Consider the following 27998-nt stretch of genomic DNA (forward strand, 5'->3'; position numbering starts at 1 on the left):
CCCCTTGACTTGCTTTGATCAAAATGATGCATTGAGGTACTAGGGAGGCATATTTGATGTATGAGAGCTTTGGGAACCATTACCATGCTTGCTATCATCTCCTTTTGACCATGTCTTTGTACCAATGATCTCCTTGAAGCTTTGGACCTTGTGATTGCTCAAGCTACAAACAAAAGATGTTAGTGACATATTTTTGTGCTTTTGGTTAGTAAACAAAATAAGAAAAGCAATGATATACAATTCAAGCATGCTTGGTGATCTCAAACCAACTCACAGAAGGTCCCACCCAAAGGCAAAGGGAACCAAGATGCTAATGATCCTTAAGGCCGTGCAAATGAAATGTTATGATGCCATGAGGGATCTTAGGGCCAAAATTGGGGTCTTACAAATGCCCCTATTTAAGGTCATTCTAGCCGGAGAAGTGAAGGTTAAAATCTTTGTTTCGACGAGGTAGAATGGGCTTAAATAATAACAAAGACACGAATTTTGGTCCCTAAGAGACCTCATGATGCAAATGTATGTATGCAAAAAGGTAATACTCTGTGGAGATATGTATCCACAAAGGAAAAGATCAGGAGAATTTGACGATCCATCCGAGTAGTACGCCCAACGGGACAGAAACTCTGGGGACTCTCATGGGGATAAGAAGGAAATGCGTGAGCAGGGCACGACTCAAAGCTTGGGGGACAGAATTCTAAAGGGAGTAAATCCAATGGAAAGACATCGAGCTGACTCGAAGGTGCATGTGTTGGGGAATATGCAAACACAACAACATTATCCACAATGGATACATCGGATAAAAAATCCGGACTCAGGTGAGGATAATCCGCTAAGGGACCTCACCGGGGATATCCAAAAAGGAATCTCCTGGGGGGAACAACGGGATGGGGTATTACCGGTTACTGGGTAATAAGCTCAAAGAGACGTGTGATCTGAACACCGGTATAAGGGTGAGAGAACAACATGCTCGGGAAGAATGAATATATAAGATCGGTATAAGGGTGAGAGATATCAATCAACCAAATCATCTGAGGAAGACCTAAAAAGGTATATTTCGACTCAGGAAAATCTGACTCCACAGGGGACAAAAAGTCATAATAGGGAGCAGAGGGAAGGAACACCAGGGATACCAGTTACTGGGCATATAATAGGTGACCGACCAAAGCGTGAATTGGGGAATATTCCCAGAACACTCATCATCCAAAAAGAGGGAAAAAGCAAACCTGATTAAGGGATGAACATTCGATTCCGAAACAGGGACACAAATCTTACTCAATTGGGGAAGAACAACAGACTTCGACCAAAGAGTGCATGAGATATATTATCTATTACCGTCAGAACATAGATAATATACTCGCATGGGAGATTATCCACAACCGGCTACTGGGTTAATAAAGGATAAATCGACCGACAAAGAGAAAGGCATCGGGATACCACAACTAGGTATATGATGATGACCAATCAAGGGGAGCAACAAACATTACCGACAAACAGTAAATGAAAGAAGGTCTGCTGGGGATAAATTGCCTAATCGGAGCTATTATCCAAAAGAAGGAGGGAATATCAATACCGAATATTGGATAATGATAACCATCTAGGAGGGGATTACATCTACCGGGTACCAGGTAGAAAACCACGGAAAAGTTACCGTCATCAACTTAGGATGAACAAAAAGGTTAACTCCGTAAAGGAGAGAAAATAGGGTTTACAACTACCGGTATAAGGGTAGTAAACCACAGACTCCACCGGGGATAGGATGAATGATTACTGGTTACTGAGCAATTATTCATTTATACCGCGGGGAAGCACAAGAAACAGTCGCAAGAGGCCAATTTAGGATCAAACCAAAGAGGCAAACTGAATCAAGACTCGTTCTAGTGAGGATATAACTCAATAGGGGAACCCATCCCAATATATGTGTTGGGAGGAAGCGAAAACAACCGTCGTCCACGAGGATATAACTCAGTGGGGAATGCGGAAGGAAAGATAAACACTTTCTGCTTAATGGGTTGACTCTCTATATTGAGGGATTAGCCACCGACATCTGCTTGGAAATATATTACCAACTAGCAGAGGATAACAAACAAAAGATATATGGCAAAAATGCAATATGAATATCCAAATGTTCGAAAATTTTATGCACACATGTGTGATGGTTAATGTATGCTGAATGCTGACAAACAGACATTTCTAACACGAACAGGCTTCACAGGAATACAAATATCTGGTACTACATCTCAAGAGAGAAAGCCAGATCACCAGAGAGTAGCCGATCTGCCGGGAATCAGAGATACCAGGGAGCAAAGACCTCCGCAGGGGATGAATCATCAGTCACAGCTGGGGAAAAGAGTTTATTGCACAAGTAGAATCTGCCACATAAGCAACTCCACTAGGGAACCTATCAGAGGATAAAGGGATTCTGGGGTTCCGGAGAAAGAAAATACAGTCATGCCAGGAATATGAACAAATGTCTTACCCTGTTGGAGATCATACCATCCTTAGGAGAGCACTGAGGATCTCCTAAGTATCCTTTTCATCATTGTGAACGTTCACCTTGTTCAAAAACAAGTTATGAAAAATTCATTTTTTTTCAAAACAATGAGATTTTCTCAATTAAAGCATGCAAAACGTTTGTTGAGTAGAAACAAATAAGAGTGCAAATAATTGGATAAAAGGCTCAAATTTATTTGATGGAATGGTAGTCTGCAAATGGCAAGACTCCATAGATCTTTACAAGTTTGAAATTGGTGATATATATTGGAAAAGGGCTACATTGAACATAATGACCACTTCTCCACCAATTCTGAATTCAATGTATTCGAAGCTTCGGTTGATGACGAATGATCAAGAATCTCTGACGGATGATAATTGTAGAACAAAGTCTTGTCAGGATGCAGTTACTTGCCAAATCCCTAATTTTTGCCTAGATTGCCCCAGGGTGGGGTACTCAATCTAGCGGGATACAAATATTCATTTTTTCATGTCTCTAACTTTTGCCTGGATCGCCCTTTCGTGTTTCCAATCCACCGAGACGCTCATTTTTGCCTAAGCCGCCCTTTCGGGTCTTCAACTTAGCGAGCTATTCTGTTTTTATTTCTAGGCGAAGTATTTCTTGACTGCATTTGAATTCACAGGACGAGTGAAATCCTCCCCATCCATAGTTGTAAGTATCAATGCACCGCCTGAAAAGGCTCTCTTAACAACATATGGACCTTCATAGTTTGGAGTCCACTTGCCCCTGGAATCGGGCGCGAAAGATAAGACTTTCTTGAGCACAAGGTCACCTTCTCGGAACACACGAGGCTTGACCTTCTTATCAAAAGCTTTCTTCATTCTCTGCTGATACAACTGACCATGGCACATGGCAATCAATCTCTTCTCTTCTATCAAATTCAATTGGTCATAACGACTCTGAACCCATTCAACATCCGTCAACTTGGCTTCCATTAGGATTCTCATTGATGGGATCTCCACCTCTACTGGGAGTACAGCCTCCATGCCATAAACAAGAGAGAAAGGGGTTGCCCCTGTTGAAGTGCGGACAGACGTGCGATATCCATGTAAAGCGAATGGCAACATCTCATGCCAATCCTTATACGTGACCACCATTTTATGGATAATCTTCTTGATATTCTTATTAGCAGCTTCAACAGCCCCATTCATCTTGGGTCTGTAAGGAGAAGAATTATGATGCACAATCTTGAACTCGCTACACAGCTCTTTCATCATTTTGTTATTCAAGTTAGATCCATTATCAGTAATGATCTTATCTGGCACACCATAACAGCATATGAGTTGATTCTTGATAAACTTCACGACCACCTGCCTGGTCACATTTGCATACGATGCCGCTTCAACCCACTTAGTAAAGTAATCAATTGCTACGAGAATAAATCTGTGTCCATTAAAAGCTTTTGGCTCTATCATGCCAATCATGTCAATTCCCCACATAGAGAAAGGCCATGGTGATGAAATCACATTCAAAAGTGTCGGAGGAATATGAATCTTATCCGCGTAAATCTGACACTTGTGGCATTTCTTCACATATTTGCAGCAGTCAGACTCCATTGTCAGCCAATAGTAGCCTGCTCTCAACATCTTTCTAGCCATGGCATGTCCATTGGAATGAGTACCAAATGAACCCTCATGGACCTCAGTCATTAACAGGTCTGCTTTGTGTCTATCCACGCATCTGAGCAGAACCATGTCAAAATTTCTCTTATAAAGTACGTCGCCATTGAGGTAGAAACTGCCTGACAATCTCCTCAAAGTCTTCCTATCTTTTACAGATGCCCCAGGCGGGTAAATTTGGTTCTGAAGGAAACACTTGATGTCATAATACCATGGCTTGTCATCTTTCACTTCTTCTACTGCAAATACATGAGCTGGTCTGTCCAAGCGCATCACAGTGATGTTGGGGACTTCATTCCAAAGTTTAACCACAATCATCGAAGCAAGTGTAGCAAGAGCATCTGCCATCCGATTCTCATCTCGAGGAATATGATGGAAGTCAACCTCAGTAAAGAACGTTGAAATCCTCCTCGCATAATCTCTATATGGAATGAGACCAGGTTGATTCGTTTCCCATTCACCCTTAATCTGATTAACAACGAGGGCCGAATCACCATATACATCAAGGTGCTTGATCCTTAGATCAATACACTCTTCTAAACCCATAATACAGGCCTCATACTCAGCCATATTATTCGTGCATTTGAACGTTAGCCTTGCTGTAAAAGGAATATGTGTGTCCTGAGGAGTAATGATCACTGCCCCAATACCATTTCCATACTGATTTACAGCGCCATCAAACACCATACCCCATCTGGAACCAGGCTCTGGCCCTTCATCGAGTGTAGGCTCATCGCAGTCTTTCATTTTCAAATACAGAATTTCCTCATCCGGGAAGTCATACTGAACTGACTGATAATCTTCAATAGGCTGATGTGCCAAATGGTCAACCAAGATACTACCTTTAATAGCCTTCTGAGCTCGATACTCAATATCATACTCAGATAACAACATCTTCCAACGGGCAATTCTTCCTGTTAAAGCAGGCTTCTCAAAGATGTACTTGATTGGATCCATTCTGGATATCAACCAAGTCGTATGACTTATCATATACTGGCGTAGGCGCTTAGCAGCCCAAGCCAAAGAACAACATGTCTTCTCAAGCATTGAGTATCGAGACTCACAATCGGTGAACTTCATACTCAGGTAGTAAATAACATGCTCCTTCTTCCCTGATTCGTCTTGCTGACCGAGGACACAACCCATTGAGTCTTTAAGAACAGTAAGATACATGATCAAAGGTCTTCCTTCCACAGGCGGAGATAAAATCGGAGGTTCAGACAGATACTCTTTAATACTGTCTAAAGCTTTTTGGCAATCCTCGGTCTAATCATGAGACGGATCCTTCCGGAGGAGGTTGAATATCGACGCACATGTGGCAGTCATGTGGGATATGAATCTGGAAATATAATTCAAGCGGCCAAGAAAACCTCGGACTTACTTCTCAGTTTTGGGCGCAGGCATATCTTGTATCGCTTTGACCTTTGCAGGATCAACCTCGATACCTCTTTCACTAACAATGAAGCCCAATAACTTGCCAGAATGGACTCCAAATGTACACTTGTTGGAGTTCAGACGGAGCTTGTACTTTCTCAAACGCTGAAAAAGCTTCAACAAATGCTCTACATGTTCCACTTCCGTTCTTGACTTAGCAATCATATCATCAACATATACCTCAATCTCCTTGTGCATCATATCATGAAACAAGGTGGTCATAGCTCGTTGATACGTGGCTCCGGCGTTCTTCAGACCGAAGGGAATCACTCGATAACAGAATGTTCCCCAAGGTGTGATGAATGTTGTCTTCTCCATATCCTCGAGTGCCATCTTGATCTGGTTATATCCGGAAAATCCGTCCATAAATGAGAAGACATTGAATTTAGCTGTATTGTCTACCAACATATCAATGTGTGGTAAAGGGAAATCATCTTTCGGACTAGCTTTATTCAAGTCTCTGTAGTCCACACACATCCGGACTTTTCCATCTTTCTTAGGCACGGGCACAATATTGGCCACCCATTGAGGATATGTAGAAGTCACCAGAAACCCCACATCAATTTGCTTCTGAACTTCTTCTTTGATTTTCACTGCCATATCAGGATGAGTTCTTCTGAGCTTCTGCTTCACAGGCACGCACTCAGGTTTCAAGGGTAGGAAATGTTGCACAATATCTGTATCTAGACCGGGCATGTCTTCATACGACCAAGCGAAGACGTCAACGTATTCTCGTAGCAATTCAATCAACCCCTTCTTAACAGATTCTTCAAGGAGTGCCCCAATCTTCACTTCTCGCACACAACCCTCAGACCCCAAGTTGACTGTTTCCAAATTCTCGAGATGCGGCTGAATGATCTTCTCTTCATACTCAAGTAGACGGGTAATCTCGTCAGGGATCTCTTCAACATCATCTTCTTCCGCCTCAAATACAGGGAACTAAAAATTGGGAGATGGTGTTGGATCATTATGTTCAATGGGTTTGATCAACCTGCATAATGATTTTGGATATGAAAAGCTTTAGAATTCAAACAAGGCAATCATTATGCAGATGAAAAGATTGATTTTATTTTATTTTTTAGGGTTTTATGTGATCACCAATTTCATGCAAAAGGGGAAAATGATTGGAAAAACAAACATTTAACATGAATTTATTGAGTGAAAATATCATTGTATTTATGTTGCCAACAATGTCATCACTCCTCCTTTTGGCATGGGAGAAGGGTTTTTAAACAGAGTGATTATTACGTTGACTTGTGGATAACTGTAGGAATATCCACAGCGACCCAATTATTGCAGACCCCTCCAAGGATGATGAAATTGCCAAAATCCTCTGTATCTTCTTCCAAGACAGCATCAGCTTCTTTATCCTGACCGGCGTGGATGAAACCTCCACTCTTGAATAAACCTTTGGTGTTGAAGACCCCAGAAGAAAAGCCTATGCCAGCCCGAGACTTATTGTCTTCTAGCTCAATCATTTTTCCTAAACCAGCAGTTGCGCCACACTCAATGGCCAACTTCGCATCTCTATAGGAAGCAAATGAAGGAGTTCTCTTCTTAATAGGCTCAGCTATAGATAAAGCTTGGAAAGGAGTTCCAACTTCATCCTCAGCATTTATATACGAGAAGGAAGACAAGTGGCTAACCAGGAGAGCCTTTTCTCCCCCTACCACCACCAATTTCTTGTTTTTCATGAATTTCAGTTTCTGGTGTAGGGTGGATGTCACGGCGCCCGCCTCGTGAATCCATGGTCTGCCTAAGAGACAGCTGTACGATGGGTGAATATCCATAACCTTGAAGGTAACCTGGAAATCACTCGGTCCGATTTTGACTAGGAGATCAACTTCCCCAATCACAGTTTTACGCGACCCATCGAAAGCTTTCACAACAATTCCACTCTGCCTCATGGGAGGCCCTTGATATGACAGTTTCGAGAGAGTGGTTTTTGGCAATACGTTTAGCGATGACCCGGTGTCCACCAGCACATTGGACATGGCGTCGTCTCTGCAGTTCATAGATATATGTAAAGCCAAGTTGTGGTCTCTTCCCTCCTCAGGGAGATCAGAGTCACAAAAACTCAGGTTGTTACAAGCGGTAATGTTTGCAAAAATGCTATCGAATTGTTCTATTGTGACATCATGATTTACATATGCCACATCCAGTACCTTCTGCAGTGCCTCTCTATGTGGTTCTGAATTCAGAAGTAATGATAACACTGATATCTTGGATGGTGTTTGTAGAAGCTGGTCTATAACATTGTACTCACTTCTCTTGATGAGCCTCAGCATCTCATCGCAGTCTTCTTTCACATTGCCACTCGGGCCAACAGAAGTAGGAGTTGTCAATGTAGAGGATGGCTTAACAACAGGTGCCGGATTCAGAGTGCTCACAACATTCCCAATCGGGCGTTCAGCAAAATCAGCATTGGCCTGGGGCTTGGGAGGTGCTGAAAACACACGACCGCTGCGGGTCAAACCACTAACATCTGCGATATTAACAATAGAGGAAGATGGCAAGGACACCTCTTTCCCATTTTCCACAGCAACAACGTTGTAGCGAAAGGGAATTGCTTTTTCGGAAGAATACGACACTGGACCAACAAGCTTAATGATAAGAACAGGAGAAGCCTTCTGCTTGCTACCATCATACTTGATGATAACAGGCTCGGGCATCCTGAATACTGGGGAAATTACGTTGACCTCAGGCTCATCTTCGTCAACATTCCTATTCTGAAGAATCTGAATGACTCCTTCATCCAGCATTTCCTGAATATCCTTGCGCACCTGGCGACAACCCAATCGGTTAACAGAGCATACTCGGCACCTATCATGATCGTGCTCATAATAACTGTAATCGCATAGCAGACGATGCATTTCAACAAGAGACTATCGAATATGACTGACATATTTGACTTTGTACTTGCCAGGGCAGCCCTGGACCATGTTGACAGATTTCCCATGCTCGGGCAATGGGTTCTTCTTTACATTAGGACCTACGTCCTCGAAACACAGAATGCCACACCTCACAAGGTCTTGAACCTTGGTCTTCAAAGGGTAACAATTCTCCACGTCGTGGCCGGGAGCACCAGAATGGTAGACACAATGTAACTCGGGCTTATACCACCACTAGGGGTTAGCAGGTATAGCCGGTGGGTCTCTCGGAGTAATCAACTCCCTCTCTATCAAAGAGGGATATAATTCTGCATACGTCATTGGAATAGGATCAAAGGTGACCCTTTTCCTCTCGTAACTCGTGCTGGTTTGATTACTGTTTCGAGGCTGGTAGGCCTGCTGTTGCAGACGGTGCCGTTGTTGCTGATATTTCGAACGTGTTTGTTGATTGTTGCTATGTTGCTGATACTGTTGATTGTCTCTGAAAACAGGTGCTATATGAGCCACCTGGTGCTGGTTACCGGAGGGACGCACGGTCTTCCTCCTCACAAAGGGTCTTCTAGATTTCACATGGGAGATCACAACATGTGCCTCTCCATCTTTCTTCTTTGCAAACACCCCATAAGGTTTGGCAGAAGAGCCTTCTTCTTTGGTTAGACGTCCTTCTCTAACCCCTTCTTCTAGACGCATTCCCATATTCACCATCTCGGTGAAGTCAGAAGGAGCGCTAGCGATTCATCGGCTCATAATAGAATGAACTCAAAGTCTTTAGAAAGATCTTGGTCATTTCCTTCTCTTCTAGCGGAGGCACAATCTGTGCTGCCAACTCTTGCCACCTCTGGGCGTATTCTTTAAACGTTTCCTTGTCCTTCTAGGACATGGCCCTCAATTGATCCCTATCGGGAGCCATATCCACATTATACTTGTACTGCTTGACGAAGGCCTCGCCAAGGTCGTTGAAGGATCGGATGTTTGCACTGTCTAAACCCATATACCAACGCAGAGCGGCACCGGACAAGTTGTCCTGAAAGTAGTGGATGAGCAACTGGTCGTTATCGGTTTGAGTTGACATCTTCTTGGCATACATGACCAGGTGGCTGAGAGGACAAGTATTTCCCTTGTACTTTTCAAAGTCAGGGACCTTGAATTTCATAGGGATCTTCACATTGGGAACCAAGCACAGTTCGGCAGAAGACTTGCCAAAAAGATCCTTTCCTCGAAGAGTTTTCAATTCCTTGCGAAGCTCAAGAAATTGATCATTCATAGCGTCCATCTTTTCATAGACATCTGGGCCCTCAGACAGCTCAGAATGATAAATGGTGTCGTCTACCCTAGGTATGGTATGCACGACAGGAGGAGGAACAGCAAGGACCGGGCTAGATGCCGACATAGAAGCAAAGGTTGGAGCAGGACCCTCAGGAGTGAAATTGGGAGGCATCCCCCACGGGAATTCGGCTGGCATGGCCGCTGGAGCAAAATATGCACTGGCTGAAGGCACGGTTGAGGAAACAATCTCAGAGATGACTGTCCTCTGGGGAGGAGTTAAAGGCGTCGGAGAAGACTGGCTCTGGGCAGCCATGAATGATTCCATCAAGGCACTCAGTCTGGCCACTTCCTCTTTCAGCTCACAGTTCTCTTGCTCTAGGTGATCCATCAATCTTGAAATCTTGGCTCTTGTGTAGTACCAGTGAGTCAGCTTGTCTTCAAAATAAATGAAGAACACAGAGTTAGACCACATGACAAGAAGCCGGGAACAAAACCTGCTTATGCACATGATGCATGTAATGCTTGTGCATATGATTTGTTTTTTATTTCAAAGGAACTTTTAGGGTTTTATTTGCAAATTTTGGGAATACTAAACATTTATCACATATGGAAATATCTCATCAAATAATATCAGGGAAAGAAGTACAACATTTGTCAATCATATACAAGAGAGAAGGAAAATAATCATCCTATGGATCCCTAGAAACAACCATCTAAAGCTCGGGACACAGGAAGATAGGATGCACAAAGTCTCTTCACCTCCCTCTCATAGGCTGCCTCCATATCTGCCTTTTCTTTGGAGAGTCGATTATACTTCCTCTTCCAAACCTTGGAAGATTGAGGATGTAGAGAAGTCCATGCATCATCAGGATCATCAATAACCTGGTGTTCGAGGAACTCTATCAAAACGTCCTTCTCTCTAATCTGCTGAAGCAACTCTTCACGTTCACGGATCCAAGCACGTGAACGGTCTTTGTCTCTCAACTCCTTTACTCCTTGATTAGGGAGGGTTGAAGGCCCAGCCATAACCAAAGGTGTAGGTCTCGGATACTCGTAAGGCATGAGATACTCAGACGCTCTCTTCCTCGCCCAAGCAGTATAAGGCTCCAAAGCAACACAATTCTTAGGACCCAACTCTTTCCTTCCTTTCCTATGAATCTTGCGCCAAGCACGGACCATTCTGCCCTTCAAGCCTTGGGGATCTTTACCCTCCTGAAAGAACACACCCTCTAACAGAATGTTATTAGGTTTATCCTTTAGGGGGAACCCAAGCTGACGACGCACCAAAACAGGGTTGTAGTTAATCCCACCATATGTACTAAGAAGAGGTACATTGGAGAATTCACCACAAGAGTCGATAACCTGCACACCATCATACACACGGTTGTACCAAGAGATATCATCATTAGTGAGAGACATAAGTCTCGTGGACCACCGTAGACATCCCTTGTTCTCCTTGAAGGCGACCGTCTACGGTAAGTGAGAAATAAACCACTTATACAGCAGAGGCAAACAACACACAATGGCACCACCACCCTTTGCATTCCTCATATGCAAAGAGAAATAGGTATCACCCAACAGAGTCGGAACGGGATTAAGAGTAGAAAAGATCCTAATAGCGTTCACATCCACAAACTTGTCGATGTTGGGGAACAAAACCAACCCATAGATGAGAAGTACAAATATGGCTTCAAAGGCATACTCACTCATGGCCTTCCCATAGATAGTGGCTTGAGCAATGAGGAACTCAGAAGGGAGACCTTGAATTCCACCTTTGGTAGTCATATGAGCACCAACCAGAGATTCATCTATATGAAGCATATCAGCTATCTCTCGAGAAGTAGGAATACTCTCCAAGCCACTGAACGGAAACTGGTCTAGAATAGGTATACCCACAAGATAGGCATACTCCTCAAGCGTAGGCAAAAGTTGGAAATTTAGAAACGTGAAGCAACGGTACAAGGGATCATAAAACTGCACCAATACACTCATCAACCCTTCATCCACCTGAGTAGTCAGAAGAGGAAGAAGCTTCCCAAAACGAGCTTTGAAACCCAAAGGATCTAATACATAGGATGTCAGATTCCTTAACTCTTTCAAATCTGGTTGTCTGAAGCTGTACTTCTTTGTATTCCTTCTTTGTCTTTCCATGTCTGAAATTTTTTCAAATAAACCCCTTAAGTTCCTTGAAAATTTTCTTCATTATTGATGATATGGATGCAAATGGGTGCATGAATGCATGAATGCAACAATCACACTCAAGGATCAAGCAAAGCACACCAAACAAAGGTCATGGGATGGGTCATGTTATCCTTAATATCAATCATCCATTTTGGTGGATCATGGTTTACACCTTATCAACACCCAAGTTCCATTGATATTAAGGCTACATGAACGGATCAACCATGAATCAAGGGTTTGTTGCAAGTCACGAGCCTGGAGTTTTGGATATTATCGGAGAAACGACTACTCGTATATTATCGGAGAAACGACTACTCGTATTCCAAAAATATTCTAAAGAGAGACTCTTATGAGTGTAGTATCGCGTAACAATCGTATCAAATCTTACACTTGAACGACTTTCGCACTACATCTTAAGAATAGGCCAAGATGGGCTTGGTAAACTAAGGTCCTTGGCTTCTAAGGTTTATATTGGAAAGATTAATGTCTAACCACAACTTACTTGTGTGACATTATTGATCCCAACATGACCTCCACCAAGTGAATGGACTTGCAAGTCAACTTGTTAAGGAATAACTCCACACAAGTCAACAAGACTACGCCATTCTCCTATCCTAAGTGCACTCGAGTTCGGGTATAGAACTCATCTCACAAAGATCACCAAGCATACAAGGAATTAATATCAAGCAATTCAATCGTTACATACAATACAGTAATCCCAAATTGCACAAAAAATATGTCACAAAACAATACAATACAACAAGCATGAAAAGTTGGCAAAACCCACAAGGATATTTTGATCCCCAGCAGAGTCGCCACCTTTCTGTAGCGGGGTATTCGTTACCATTAGAGATATTGACTAAATCCAAGGTAAATCATACAAAGTCGAGTCGCCACCGCACTTCTATTTATCCAAAGGAATGGTTAGAAAGCGAACAAAAACCTAATAGTTTTAACAAAAACTAGTAAAAGAAATAGAGATCCGGGTAAGGGGGTTGGTTATGCAATGGGAAGGTGTTAGGCACCCAAAACATCCTAGGTACTCCTAGGGAGCCCTTTTCATACTTGTTGCAAAGGTTGTTTGTTTTGTGAAAATTTGTTTGTGCAAACATGATTGAAGAGATGAGAGGAGAATATACAAGTTAATTACAATTTGTGTTTGGATGGATAAATCCATTGCCTACGTACCATCTTGTAAAGATTAGGATCAAAACCTCGTAGTTCGGGGTAAAAATCTCAAAAACAAGTTGGTGAATTGATTGGTCCAAAAGCCTTAAGGTCTTTTGTTATCAAAGGGAGAAAACTCGACCAAACCATAAATCCACCATGTGAGGATAGCTTCAACATGCTAGTGAGGGGTTAACCCTATAATAAGCATGGAAGACTCATTGTCCATCACTAAGGATATAGGTGAGTATTACATCTACCACAAAGATAACTCAAACCTAATAGCTAAAGGTTATGAAAATTTGATTAAGAAGTGGTCATTGGAACCACAAAAAGAAATTTGAATGGGTTATATTTACCAATTAGAAGTATGTACAAAATAGTCAAAGTTGACTTGAAGATTCAATTCAAAATAAGTATTGTGAAAAGAAAGTTTGAAAATCAAAAGCATAAGGCTTAGGTTTCTAATGTTTGAAAACAATAGTTAAATGTTTGCACAAAAAGTTTTTGGCTTGGGTTAGAGTGGAGAGAAGAAGAAGAATGGCTAAGTCCTAAGCAAAACAAAAAGGTGAGGGATAAGAAATGAAACCACACTAGGAGTTCCTCTCTTGAGATCATATTGATGATCCAAGTAGCCACTATCCTTTGGAATAAGCAACCACAAAGCATAAGCAATCAAACAAGTCTCATAAGAGATCCTCAATGTATCTTGTCGCTTCCACTTTGGATGAACATGGTAATGGTCCTCCAATTAAGCTCAAATGGCAACTCCTAGCATAAAAGCACACACATCAAAAGTTTCATGAAGTAAAACAAGAATGGACAAGAGTGAGTTTAGAGATTTGATCCTTTTAATCCATCTACATCATTAAGGCCCATTTACTCCAATTTTGCATAAGGAAGGTCCTAGAATCTAAGTCCAATTCTCCATTCTTTGCATAGGGAAAGTCCTAGAAACTAAGTCCATTTCTTTGCATTTGGTTCACAACAATCAAACAAAACACATGCACAATAATAATATATACACAATTATGTGCTCAAGTGAGCAAAAGGCAAATGACATTAACATAAACATGTGCTCAAGTGAGAAAAGAGAAAAGCAAATGGATAATGTGTGCAAGAATAGTAAATTGCAAAAAAGTAAATTGCATAAAGTAAATGTTAATTGTCAATAGTTAGTGTTAGTAGTTAGTGTGCCATAAGGCAAATTTAGCGCTATGTTAAGCAATCGTAATTGGACTTATGTAGAAGTAACAACTATCTGAGGCCGGTCAATAATAATGTAGACAACAAACACAAGGTAGGAGTCTTGATTAGTGAACCAAGTCCCAAAAACTTGCCATGCCAAAAAGAGAATGAGAATTGATCTTGTATTGGTTTAAGCCTTTGCATGATTTAGAAGACAACCTGTCCTTAATGCAAAGCCATTCACTTGATCAATTGATGAAGATGAATTGGATTTAAATCAAGGAAGATTAAATCTCCCTAACCAATGCTAACTTATCAACCTTCAACTCATTGATCAAGAAGAAAAGAAGTAGAAGAAGAAGGAGAAGATGGATAAGAGGAATGGAAACGGCAAAATTAAAGTGCATTAAATAAAATACAATATACCAATCCTCATATGTTGACCAATAACATTGAAAGTCAAGGTCAAACAATCAAAAACAGAAGTGAGATGAAGATTGGGAGTCAAGAAATGAATAAACTATTTTTGGCATTTTTTAATATTTAAAATAAACTTGAATTAAAAATAAATGGAAAGGTCAAACTTCAAAATTACTTCAAATCAACCTTGGAAGGTCCAAGTAGTATATCCCAAGCTCAACAAGGTCAAACAAAGTTTGACAAAAAAATTTCAGCATTTTTAACACTCAGAAACTATTTTTAATTAATTAAAAAATGAATAAAAATAACCTAATTGAACTAAAATCTCAAATAAATCTCAAATCAATTTAAAAATTGATGAGAATATTTTTCATAGATCCATCATCATTCAAAGAGGTTGAGAAAATATTTTTGCATTTTTTGAATATCAAAAACTATTTAAAATGAATTAAAAATAACCAGAAAAGAGAAAATTCATGAAAAATATCAAATGACAAAATAAAAAATATTAAAAATCAGAAATAGAAACTAGAATTTATTTGGGAAATAATGCAATTGGTCCCATAATTTTTGGATAAAAAATGAGAGAGATATGATTTTTTTGAAATAAAAGGAATTAAAGAAAATAAAAACAGAAATTAAAAAATTAGAAAAATCCACAGCGCTTGGATCTGAGCTCATTAATTGAGCTGGCAGATCACAAAGCTGGGAGATGCGCGCGCATGGAAGTCCACAGTCAATGCAAGCACATGGGAAACAAATAAAAGTCATAACAATGGATGATCAGGATTCGATCTGGGAACAAGATCACACGGCCAGGATTTACACTGGGAACAGGCGGCCACCGGAGCCACCTTCTTCTTCAGTGAGCCTGCAGATTCCGGCCAGTTTTGCAGGTTTTCAAACCTCCATGGAAATGCACGATCCTTATACCAAAATGAAGCTGGGGTGATGTACATCACCCCTGTAACCTTGAATCACACTCAAGATTCCTATAAATGGAGAAATCTGAGGTGGAAGATTCAGGTGTGAAAAATACAGATCAAGGAAAATCAAAATTGAAGTTACCACTAGCTTGCCTCTCAAGTGAGGACTTCAAAAAACATTAGATCCAAGCAAAAAGGTCCATGGATGAGGAGAATCGAAGAAAATACCAGTTGGAGTGTGAGCTTGAGTTTTGGTATCTTGAGCTTGATGCCTTGCTTGCTTTGCCAAAACAGAAGTTCAGTGAGATGAATGGTGAAGGTTTAGAAGCATTAGATCTAAGAATTCAACCAGATGAAGTTGAATTTTAGATCTGAAAATTTTGAAGAGAAATGGAACTTGCTTCTTTAGTGATGGTTATGGAGAGAATTCTGCAGCATTTCAGGTTGAATTGGGCGTGTGAAATGAATGGAATGAGGTCTCTATTTATAGAGGAAGTGGCAAGAAACTTGTGATCAATCCGTGTGCATGGCATGTGAAGCTTCATTGCATGGGCTTGCATGATCATGCACAAGGCCCAAAAACAATTCCAAATGAATTCTGAGCATCAGCCAAATGGAATTGGATGTGTGACTTTGCAAGGCAATTGTTTATGCACCAAGTTTTCAAGTGAATTCCTCAATTATACCTAAACAATCATCTCTTCGAAAGTACCATTTAGAAAATCCAAACATAGGCATGTGGTAATGGTTGGAAAGGTCTTTGTATAAGGAACAAATGTTATGTTGGACAAAAACTCATTTGAAGTGTGGAAATTTATGAAATTTGAGTTTAAAGTGCAAGGTGCAAGATATGTCAAAGCAAGGTTTCTAAAATTTGCCAACTTTCAAGCCCTTCTGTTTTGATGATGCAAGCCTCAAATGGAAAAACCTCCAACTTCGAAGTTGTAGATCGTTTCAATACAATCACAATGGACTCAAATTTTGCATCATTTGGATTTTTTATGGAAGAGTTATAGGCACTTGAAGTTGGATTTTTTTTACTTTTAATGCATTTGGTCAAAAAGGACCTATAATGTCTTGCATTATCACATGTATTTCCTTTGAGATTTTGAAATTGTGTTCAACATAACATTTGAAGTAGACATATTAATATTTCTAATTCATTTGATCTCACCTCAAAATCATAAAAAGTGAATGAGTTGTGTCCTTGGGAAGTTGACCCACAATTGGGGTTTCAGTCAAAATGACCTATAATGTATTGGAGTAGCAGATGGCCTTCCAAGTTTCAAATCAATTTTGGATGAACATGAAAGTTGTTCATATTGTCCTTAAGAACATTTTTGTTTTTGGAACCATCTCCATTTGACCAACAATAAAAAGTTAGGTCTTAGTGCATTCCAAAATAGTCAGATGAATTGACTAATCAACTTCTCAAGTCCACAACTCATATCTTGATGAATTGATGATTGAGGTCACTCAAATAAGTTCAAATATGCATGAAATGATGAATTAAAGAACTTCCCTTGATTGTATTTAACCATGGGCTGAGGTTGCTTCATGAGCAAGGCATTGTGATGCACAGATGAATTAGGGTTTCCTTTGGGAAACAAACCTCAAACCCCTTGACTTCCTTTGATCAAAATGATGCATTGAGGTACTAGGGAGGCATATTTGATGGATGAGAGCTTTGGGAACCATTACCATGCTTACTATCATCTCCTTTTGACCATGTCTTTGTACCAATGATCTCCTTGAAGCTTTGGACCTTGTGATTGCTCAAGCTACAAACAAAAGATATTAGTGACATATTTTTTGCTTTTGGTTAGTAAACAAAATAAGAAAAGCAATGATATACAATTCAAGCATGCTTGGTGATCTCAAACCAACTCACAGAAGGTCACACCCAAAGGCAAAGGGAACCAAGATGCTAATGATCCTTGAGGCTATGCAAATGAAATGTTATGATGCCATGAGGGATCTTAGGGCCAAAATTGGGGTCTTACACAAGGTGCAGTAGATATCCTCCACTAGGTAAGCTTCCCACACTTAATGCTCCTTCATGCTATTAATTTTCCATGCTTAAGCTCATTCATCTGCATCTAGAAGATCTACTCTTGAAGTGAATAATGGAACTAGGCTCATAATTTTATGTACAATATTGTTTGAATGATGTGTGATTTTGTTTGAACCCGTGTGTTCCTGCTTACTTTTCTCCATGTTTTATTCTTCATTTTTGAAATCTAAAGATGCCATGCTATTCTACTAATTGCATACTTCATTTTTACTAACTAAAAGCACAAATATATGTCACTAACATCTTTTGTTTGTAGCTTGAGCAGTCCCAAGATCCAAAGCTTCTAGGTGATCCTATTGCATTGATATGGTCAAGAGAAGATGAAAGCAAGCATGGTAATGGTTCCCAAAGCTCTCATCCATCAAATATGCCTCCCAAGTATCTCAAATCATCATTTTGATCAAAGCAAATCAAAGGGTTTGAGGCTTGTTTCCCAAGGAAACCCTAATTCATCTATTCATCAACTGTGCCTTGCCCATGAAGCAACCTCAACCCGTGGTCAAAAGAAATCAAGGGAAGTTCTTTAATTCATCATTTCATGCATATTTGAACTCATTTGAGTGTCCTCAATCATCCATTCATCAAGATATAAGGTGTGTACTTGCGAAGTTGATCAGTCAATTCATCTAACTATTTTGAAATGCACTGAGACCTAACTTTTTATGTGTTGGTCAAATGGAGATGACCCCAAGATAAACAATGTTCTTAAGGAAACTATGAACAACTTTCATGTTCATCAAAATTTTATTTGAATCTTGGAAGGTCATCATCCATTCCAAGACATTATAGGTCATTTTGACTGAAACCCTAATTTTGGGTCAACTTCCCAAGAACATAACTCATTCATTTTTCATGATTTTGAGGTGAGACTTAATGCATTGGAAAACTTAATATGTCTAATTCAAATGTTATGTTGATAAAAATTGCAAAACCGCAAAATAAATACATGTGATAATGCAAAACATTATAGGTCACTTTGGGCCAAATGCATTGAAATGTGAAAAAGTCCAACTTCAAGTGCCCATAACTTCTTCATTAAAAATAAAAATGATGCAAAATGTAAGTCCAAATTGATTTTCTTAAAAATATTTACAACTTTTATGTTGAAGATTTTATCATTTGGATCTTGCATCATTGAGATAGAGGGGCTTGAACATTGGCCAAATTTGGAAATTTCACATATGCATGTTTTGCACCCTACACTTCAAGCTCAAATTTCATTAATTTCCAAGGCCCAAACGAAGTTTTGATCAACATGACATTTGTTCCTTATGCAATAATCTTTCCAACCATTACTCATAAGGTTGCATTTGGATTTTGGACATGGCATTTTCGAAGGCTTCAATGAAATAGTGCATTTTATGAAAATCATTCCAATTGCCATGCATGATCCATTAACATCCAACCTGCACGTCCAATTCTTATTTGGTGGTGTATATCTTGTAATTACATTCATAATTGGGCCCACCATGCGCCTGTACATGCCCATGCATGGAGGCCCTCTTCTCCCATGCACACGAGTTAGCTCATGCATTCAACCATCTCCATCTATAAATACCATGCCATAGCTTCACAATTCTTCAACCTAAAGGCGCCTAAACCTCTGCTGAACTCAAAACCAAAGCCTCACCAAAGGAATTTTTCTCTTTCTTTCAAAAATTTCAGATCTGAAATTCAATTGCATCGATTGATTTTTAAGATCCATAGTTCCTAAACCTTCTTCATTTGATCCATAGAAGCTTCTGTTTGCAAAAGCACTCAAAGATAGTGACTCAATTCTTCACAATTCAAAGGTTTTGCTCAACTGCATTTTGCTTCGAAACAACTTATATATTGCTCCATTTGCCTTGATTTTGTGTGATCTGAAGTCCTCTGCATAGAGGCATCATTATTGTGTTCTTAATTTTTGAAATCAAGCAAGTTCAGTTGAACACCACCAAAGTTCCATCTCTGATTTCTCTCTCAATAGGGATCTAGAGTGGAATTGAGTGGCATAGGAGTGATGTACATCACTCCACCTTTCATTTGGTACCTGGATCGTGCATTTTGGTGCACATTTGCTCTTCTGCAAATTTGAGCTCTCACCGGAGCTAGTCGGAGAAGACGGTGGCGCTGGCAACCGTCTGGTCTCCAGATCCAATCGTGGCCATCCATTTCCATTTCCAGATCTAATTCTGGCTGTCCAAACTTATGACTTATTTTAATACGCCATGTGATTCAGTTGACTAAGGAACTTGGCAGAAGCGAGCTCAGATGCCGTATGATGTGCCAGCTCAATTAATGAGCCATCATCCGACGCTTCTCCTTTTTTCTAATTTTTAATTTCTGATTTCTATTTTCTTTTATTTCTTTTAATTCCATTTTATTGCTAAAATTCATATCTCTTTCATTATTGGTCCAAAAATTATGGGACCAATTGCATTATTTCTCTTTTATTTTCTACTTTCTAAAAATGATTTTTATTATTTTTTATTTCATCATTTGCTATTTTTTAGTAATTTTGTCTTTTCTGGTTATTTTTAATTCTTTTTAAATAGTTTTTGATATTCAAAAAATACAAAAATATTTTCTCAACCTCTTTGAATGATAATAGATCTATGAAAAATATTCTCATCAATTTGTCAATTGATTTGAGATTTATTTGAGATTTTAGTTCAATTAGGTTATTTTTATGCATTTTTAATTGATTAAAAATAGTTTCTGACTTTTAAAAATGCTGAAATTTTTTGTCAAACTTTGTTTGACCTTGTTGAACCTGGGATAATTCACTTGGACTTTTCAAAGTTGATTTGAAGTGAATTTTAAGTTTGAACTTTCTTTAATATTTTAATTCAAGTTTTATTTTAAATATAAAAAATGACAAAAATATTTTGTTTATTTCTTGACTCCTAATTTTCATTTTGCTTCTGTTTTATATTGTTTGACCTTGATCTTCTCTATCTTTGGTCATAGCATGTTGATTATCTCATTCCATTTCATTTAATGCACTTTAATATTCTTCTTTTTCTTCTTCATCTTCCTCTTCTTCTTTTCTTATTTTGATCAATGAGTTAAAGATTGGTGGTTAGCATTGATTATGGAAGTTTAATCTTCCTTGATTCAAATCTAATTCATCTTGATCATGGATCAAGTGAATGGATTTGCATTAAGGATAGATTGCTTTCTAAATCATGCAAAGAACCTAAATCAATACAAGATCATTTCTCATTTTCTTTTTGGCATGGCAAGTTGTTGGAGTTTGATTCACTAATCAAGACCTCTAACTTGTGTTGTTGCCTACATCATTATTGACCGGCCTCAGATAGTTGTGACTTCTACATAAGTCCAATTACGATTTGCTTAACATAGCGCTAAATTTGCCTTATGGCACACTTACTACTAACACTAACCATTAACCATTAACATTTACTTCTCGCTCTTTACATTTATGCAATTTACTATTCTTGTACATATTATTCATTTGCTTTTCCCCCTTTCCTTACTTGAGCACATGTTTATGTTAATGCAATTTGCCTTTTGCTCACTTGAGCACATAATTGTGTATATATTATTGTGCTTGTATTTTGTTTTGATTGTTATGGACCAAATGCAAAGAAATGGACAAATGGACTTAGTTTCTAGGTCTCTCCCTATGCAAATTGGAGTAAAAGGACTTTAAATGTTGAAGATGGATTAGAAGGACCAAACCTCTAAACTCACTCTTGTCCATTCTTGATTTTACTTCATGGAACTTTTGATGTGTGTGCTTTTGTGCTAGGGAATTCTATGAGAGCTCAAATTGAAGAACCATTGCCATGTTCATCCAAAGTGAAAGATACAAGATACATTGAGGATATCTTAAGGAGCTTGTTTGATTATGTTGATTGCTTGAGCTTACACTTATTTTGCTAGTATATTCCAAAGGATGGGAGCTACTTGGATCATCAATATGATCTCAAGAGAGGAACTCCATTTGTGGTCTTGTTTCCTATCCCTTATCTCTTGTATGATTAGGACTTTAGCCATTCTTCTTCTTCCCTCCACTCTAACCCAAGCCAAAACTTTTGTGCAAACATTTAACACTTGTTTTCAAACATTAGAAACCTAAGCCTTATGCTTTTGATTTTCAAACTTTCTTTTCATAACACTTATTTTGAATTGAACTTTTAAATCAACTTTGACCATATTTTGTAAATACTTTTCATTGGTAAATACCACTCATTCAAATACTTTTGTGGTTTCAATGGCCATTTTCTTAATCAAATTTTTTATAACCTTTAGCTATTAGGTTTGAGTTATCCTTGAGGTAGATGTAATACTCACCTATATCCTTAGTGATGGACAATGAGTCTTCCATGCTTATTATAGGGTTAACCCCTCACTAGCATGTTGAAGCTATCCTCACATGGTGGATTTGTGGTTTTAGGTTGATTTTTCTCCCTTGGATAACAAAAGACCTTAAGGCTTTTGGATCAATCAATTCACCAACTCATTTTTGAGATTTTTACCCTGAACTACGAGGTTTTGATCCTAATCTTTTTCAAGATGGTACGTAGGCAATGGGTTTATCCATCCAAACACAAAATGTAAATAATTTGTACATTCCCTTCTCATCTCTTCAATCATGTTTGCACAAACAAATTTTCACAAAATACCAACCTTACAACAAGTGTGAAAAGGGCTCCCTAGGAGTACCTAGGATGTTTTGGGTGCTTAAAACCTTCCCATTGCATAACCAACCCCCTTACCCCGATCTCTGACATTTTTACTAGTTTTTGATTCGATAAAACTTTTAGGTTTTTGTTCGCTTTCTAACCATTCCTTTGGATAAATAGAAGTGTGGTGGCGACTCGACTTGTATGATTTACCTTGGATTTAGTCAATATCTCTAATGGTAACGAATACCCCGCTACAGAAAAGTGGCGACTTTGCTGGGGACTTTTGCCTAGTGGGTTTTGCCTACTTTTCATATTTGTTGTATTATATTGTACATTATTTTCTGACATATTTTTGTGCAATTTGAGATTATTGTATTGTATGTAATGATTGAATTGCTTGAATATTAATTCCTTGTATGCTTGGTGATCTTTGTGAGATGAGTTCTATACCCGAACTCGAGTGCACTTAGGATAGGAGAATGGCATAGTCTTGTTGACTTGTGTGGAGTTATTCCTTAGCAAGTTGACTTGCAAGCCCATTCACTTGGTGGAGGTCATGTTGGGATCAATAATGTCACGCAAGTAGTTGTGGTTAGACATTACTCTTTCCAATATAGACCTTAGAAGCCAAGGACCTTAGTTTACCAAGCCCATATGACTACCAAAGGTGGAATTCAAGGTCTCCCTTCTGAGTTCCTCATTGCTCAAGCTACTATGTATGGGAAGGCCATGAGTGAGGACGCCTTTGAAGCCATATTTGTACTTCTCATCTATGGGCTAGTGTTATTCCCCAACATCGACAAGTTTGTGGATGTGAACGCTATTAGGATTTTCTCTACTCTTAATCCCGTTCTGACTCTGTTGGGTGACACTTACTTTTCTTTGCATATGAGGAATGCAAAGGGTGGTGGTACCGTTGTGTGCTGTTTGCTTCTGCTGTACAAGTGGTTTATTTCGCTCTTGCCGCAGACGGTCGCCTTCAAGGAGAACAAAGGATGTCTACGGTGGTCTACGAGACTCATGTCTCTCACTAATGATGATATCTTTTGGTACAACCGTGTATATGATGGTGTGCAGATCATTGACTCTTGTGGTGAATTCTCCAATGTGCCTCTTCTTGGTACATGTGGTGAAATTAACTACAACCCTATTTTTGCACGTCGTCAGATTGGGTTCCCCCTAAAGGATAAACCCAATAACATTCTGTTAGAGGGTGTGTTCTTTCAGGAGGGTAAAGATCCCCAAGGCTTGAAGGGCAGGATGGTCCGCGCTTGGCGCAAGATCCATAGGAAAGGAAGGAAGGAGCTCGGTCCGAAGAACTCTATTGCTTTGGAGCCTTATACTTCTTGGGTTAGGAGGAGAGCTTTTGAGTACCTCATGCCTTACGAGTATATAAGACCTACACCTTTGGTAGTGGCTAGGCCTTCAACCCTCCCTGACCAAGGAGTAGAGGAGTTGAGAGACGAAGATCGTTCGCGTGCTTGGATCCGTGAACGAGAGGAGTTGCTTCAGCAGATCAAGGAGAAGGATGCTTTGATCTCGAGCACCAGGTTATAGATGATCCTGATGATGCATGGACTTCTCTACTTCCTCAGTCTTCCAAGTTTTGGAAGAGGAATTACGATCGACTTGCCAAAGAGAAGGCAAACATGGAGGCAACCCACGAGAGGGAGGTGAAGAGGCTTCGTGCATCTTATCTTCCTGTGTCCAGAGATTTAGATGATTGCTTCTAGGGATCCATAGAATGTTCATTTTTCCTTCTCTATTGTATTGTATTTGGTTACCAAGACTGTACTTATTTAGTGTAAAAATATTTTCCAAATATTATTTGATGAGATATCTCCATATGTGATAAATGTTTTTAATATTTCCAATATTTGCAAATAGAACTCTAAAAGTTCCTCTAATATAAAAATTAAATCATAAGCATTGCATGCATCATGTGCATCAGCAGGTTTTGCTCCAGGCTTCTTGTTCTATGGTCTAACTCTGTGTTCTTCATTTATGTTGAAGACAAGCTGACTCACCGGTACTACACCAGAGCCAACATTTCAAGACTGATGGATCATTTGGAACAAGAGAACCGCGAGCTGAAGGAGCAAGTAGCTAGATTGACTGCCCTGATGGAGTCATTCATGGTTGCCCAGAGCCAGTCTTCTTCGACACCTTCAACTCCTCCCCAGAGGACAGTCATCTCTAAGATTGTCTCTTCAGCTGTGCCTGCGGCCAGCGCACACTTTGCTCCAACGGCCATGCCAGCCGGATTCCCATGGGGGATGCCTCCTAATTTCATGCCTGAGGGTCCTGCACCCACTTTTGCTTCTCTGTCGGCATCTAGCTCGTTCCTTGCTGTTCCTCCTCCTGTCGTCCATACTATGCCTAGAGTAGACGACACCATCTATCATTCTGAGCCGTCTGAAGGCCCAGATGTCTATGAGAAGATGGACGTTATGAATGATCAATTTCTTGAACTCCGCAAGGAATTGAAGACTCTTCGAGGAAAGGATCTTTTCGAAAAGTCTGTTGTCGAACTCTGCTTGGTTCCTAATGTGAAGATCCCTGTGAAATTCAAGGTCCCTGACTTTGAAAAGTACAAGGGAAATACTTGCCCTCTCAGCCACCTGGTCATGTATGCCAGGAAAATGTCGACTCAGACCGATAATGACCAACTGCTCATCCACTACTTTCAGGACAGTTTGTCTGGTGCTGCCTTGCGTTGGTATATGGGCTTGGACAGTGCGAGCATCCGATCCTTCAATGACCTTGGCGAGGCCTTCGTCAAGCAATACAAGTACAACATGGATATGGCTCCCGATAGGGATCAATTGAGAGTCATGTCCCAGAAGGACAAAGAAACGTTCAAAGAATACGCCCAGAGGCGGCGAGAGGTAGCATCACAGATTGTGCCCCCGCTAGAAGAGAAAGAAATGACCAAGATCTTTCTGAAGATCTTGACATGGTGAACATGGGGATGCGACTGGAAGAAGGAGTCAAGGAAGGGCGCCTGACCAGAGAAGAAGCCTCTTCTACCAAACGGTATGGGACGTTTGGGAAGAAGAAAGATGGCGAGGCACATGTTGTGACCTCCCATGTAAAACCAAGAAGACCATCGGTAAGGAGGAAGACCGTGCGTCCTGCCGGTAACCAGCACCAGGTGGCTCATATAGCACCTGTCTTCAAAGACAATCAACAATATCAGCATCACAACAATAATCAGCAACAACCACATCCGCAATATCAACAACAACAGCACCGTCCGCAACAGCAGGCCTACCAGCCTCGAAACAGTAATCAAGCCAGCACAAGCTATGAGAGGAAGAGGGTCACCTTCGATCCTATTCCGATGACGTATGTAGAGTTATATCCCTCTTTGATATAGAGGAAGTTGATTACTCCACGAGACCCACCGGCTATACCTACCAATCCTCAGTGGTGGTATAAGCTAGAATTACACTGTGTTTATCATTCCGGTGCTCCCGGACATGACGTGGAAAATTGCTACCCTTTGAAGACCAAGGTTCAAGACCTTGTGAGATATGGCATTCTGTGTTTCGAGGACGTAGGTCCTAACATGAAGAAGAACCCATTGTCCGAGCATGGGAAATCTGTCAACATGGTCCAGGGTTGCCCTGGCAAGTACAAAGTCAAATATGTCAGCCATATTCGACAATCTCTGGTCGAGATGCATAGATTGCTGTGTGATTACAACCATTATGAGCATGACCATGATAGATGCTGAGTTTGTTCTGTTAACCAAAGAGATTGTCGCCAGGTGCGTAAAGATGTTCAAGAAATGCTGGATGAGGGAGTCATTGAGATACTTCAAAACAGAAATGTTGACAAAGATGCTGATGAAGTCAATGTAATTTCTCCAGTATTCCGGATCCCTGAGCCTGTTATTATCAAGTATGATGGTAGCAAGCAAAAGGCTTCTCCTTCTTTGACCATTAAGCCAGCTGGCCCTGTACCGTATTCTTCTGAGAAGACGGTCCCCTATCGCTACAATGTTGTAGCATTAGAGGATGGGAAAGAGGTGCCCCTACCCTCTTCATCTGTTGTTAATATTTCCAACGTCAGCGGCCTGACCCGTAGCGGTCGTGTTTTCTCGGCTCCGCCGAAGCCGCAAGCTGATGTTCGAAGGAATGATAATGCTGATTACGCTGAACGCCCGGTTGGGAATGCTGTGAATGCACCAAATCCGGCACTTGTTGCTAAACCTACCTCTACGTTGAGAACTTCTGTCTCTGCTGGCCTGAGTGGCAACGTGAAAGAAGACTGTGATGAGATGCTAAGGCTCATCAAGAGAAGTGAGTACAACGATGTAGATCAGCTTCTACAGACGCCATCCAAAATCTTTGTACTATCCTTGCTGATGAATTCTGAACCACACCGAGAAGCTCTGCAGAAGGTGTTGGATGTGGCGTATGTGGATCACGACGTCACAATTGAACAATTTGACAGTATTGTTGCAAACATCACCGCTTGTAACAATTTAAGTTTTTGTGATGCTGATCTCCCCAAGGAGGGAAGAGACCACAACCTGGCATTACACATATCCATGAGTTGCAAAGACGACGCCATGTCCAATGTGCTGGTGGACACTGGGTCATCATTGAATGTGTTGCCAAAGTCCACTCTGGAAAAGTTATCATATCAAGGGCCTCCCATGAGGCAGAGTGGAGTAGTTGTGAAAGCTTTCGATGGGTCGCGTAAAACTGTGATTGGAGAAGTTGATCTTCCAGTCAAAATCGGACCAAGTGATTTCCAGATTACCTTCCAGGTTATGGACATTCACCCATAGTATAGTTGTCTCTTAGGCAGACCGTGGATTCACGAGGCAGGCGCCGTGACATCCACCCTACACCAGAAACTGAAGTTTGTGAAGAATAAGAAGCTGGTGGTGGTAGGGGGAGAGAAGGCTCTCCTGGTTAGCCATTTGTCTTCCTTCTCTTATATAGATGCTGAGGATGAAGTTGGAACGCCGTTCCAAGCTTTATCTATTGTTGAGCCTACTAAGAAGGGAACTTCTTCGTTTGCTTCCTATAAAGATGCAAAGTTGGCCATTGAGCATGGTGCAACTACTGGATTGGGGCAAATGATTAAGCTGGAAGACAACAAATCCCGGGCTGGCATAGGCTATTCTTCTGGTGTTTTAAACAAGCAAGGGCTGTTCAAGAGTGGTGGATTCATCCACACTGGTCAAGATGAAGAGGCTGCTGCCATTCTGGAAGAGGATGAAGAGGATTCTGGCAACTTCATCATCCCTGGAGGGGTTTGCAATAATTGGGTTGCTGTTGATATTCCAACAGCTATCCATAACTCAAAGTAATGTTCATTGTGTTTAAAAAACCCTTCTCCCATGCCAAAAGGAGGAGTGGTGACATTGTTGGCGCATAAATACAATGATATTTTCATTCAATAAATTCATGTTAAATGTTTGTTTTTCCAATTATTTTCCCTTTTCGCTTTTGCATGAAATTGGTGATCACGTAAAACCCAAAAATAAGAATAAAATCAATCTTTTCATCTGCATAATGATTTGCCTTGTTTGAATTCTAAAATCTTTTATATCCAAAATCATTATGCAGGTTAATCAAACTCATTGAACATAATGATCTAACACCATCTCCCAACTTTGAGTTCCCTGTATTTGAGGCAGAAGAAGATGATGTTGAAGAGATTC

Source organism: Lathyrus oleraceus, chromosome 4, assembly GCF_024323335.1.
Source record: "Lathyrus oleraceus cultivar Zhongwan6 chromosome 4, CAAS_Psat_ZW6_1.0, whole genome shotgun sequence".
NCBI lineage: Eukaryota > Viridiplantae > Streptophyta > Magnoliopsida > Fabales > Fabaceae > Lathyrus > Lathyrus oleraceus.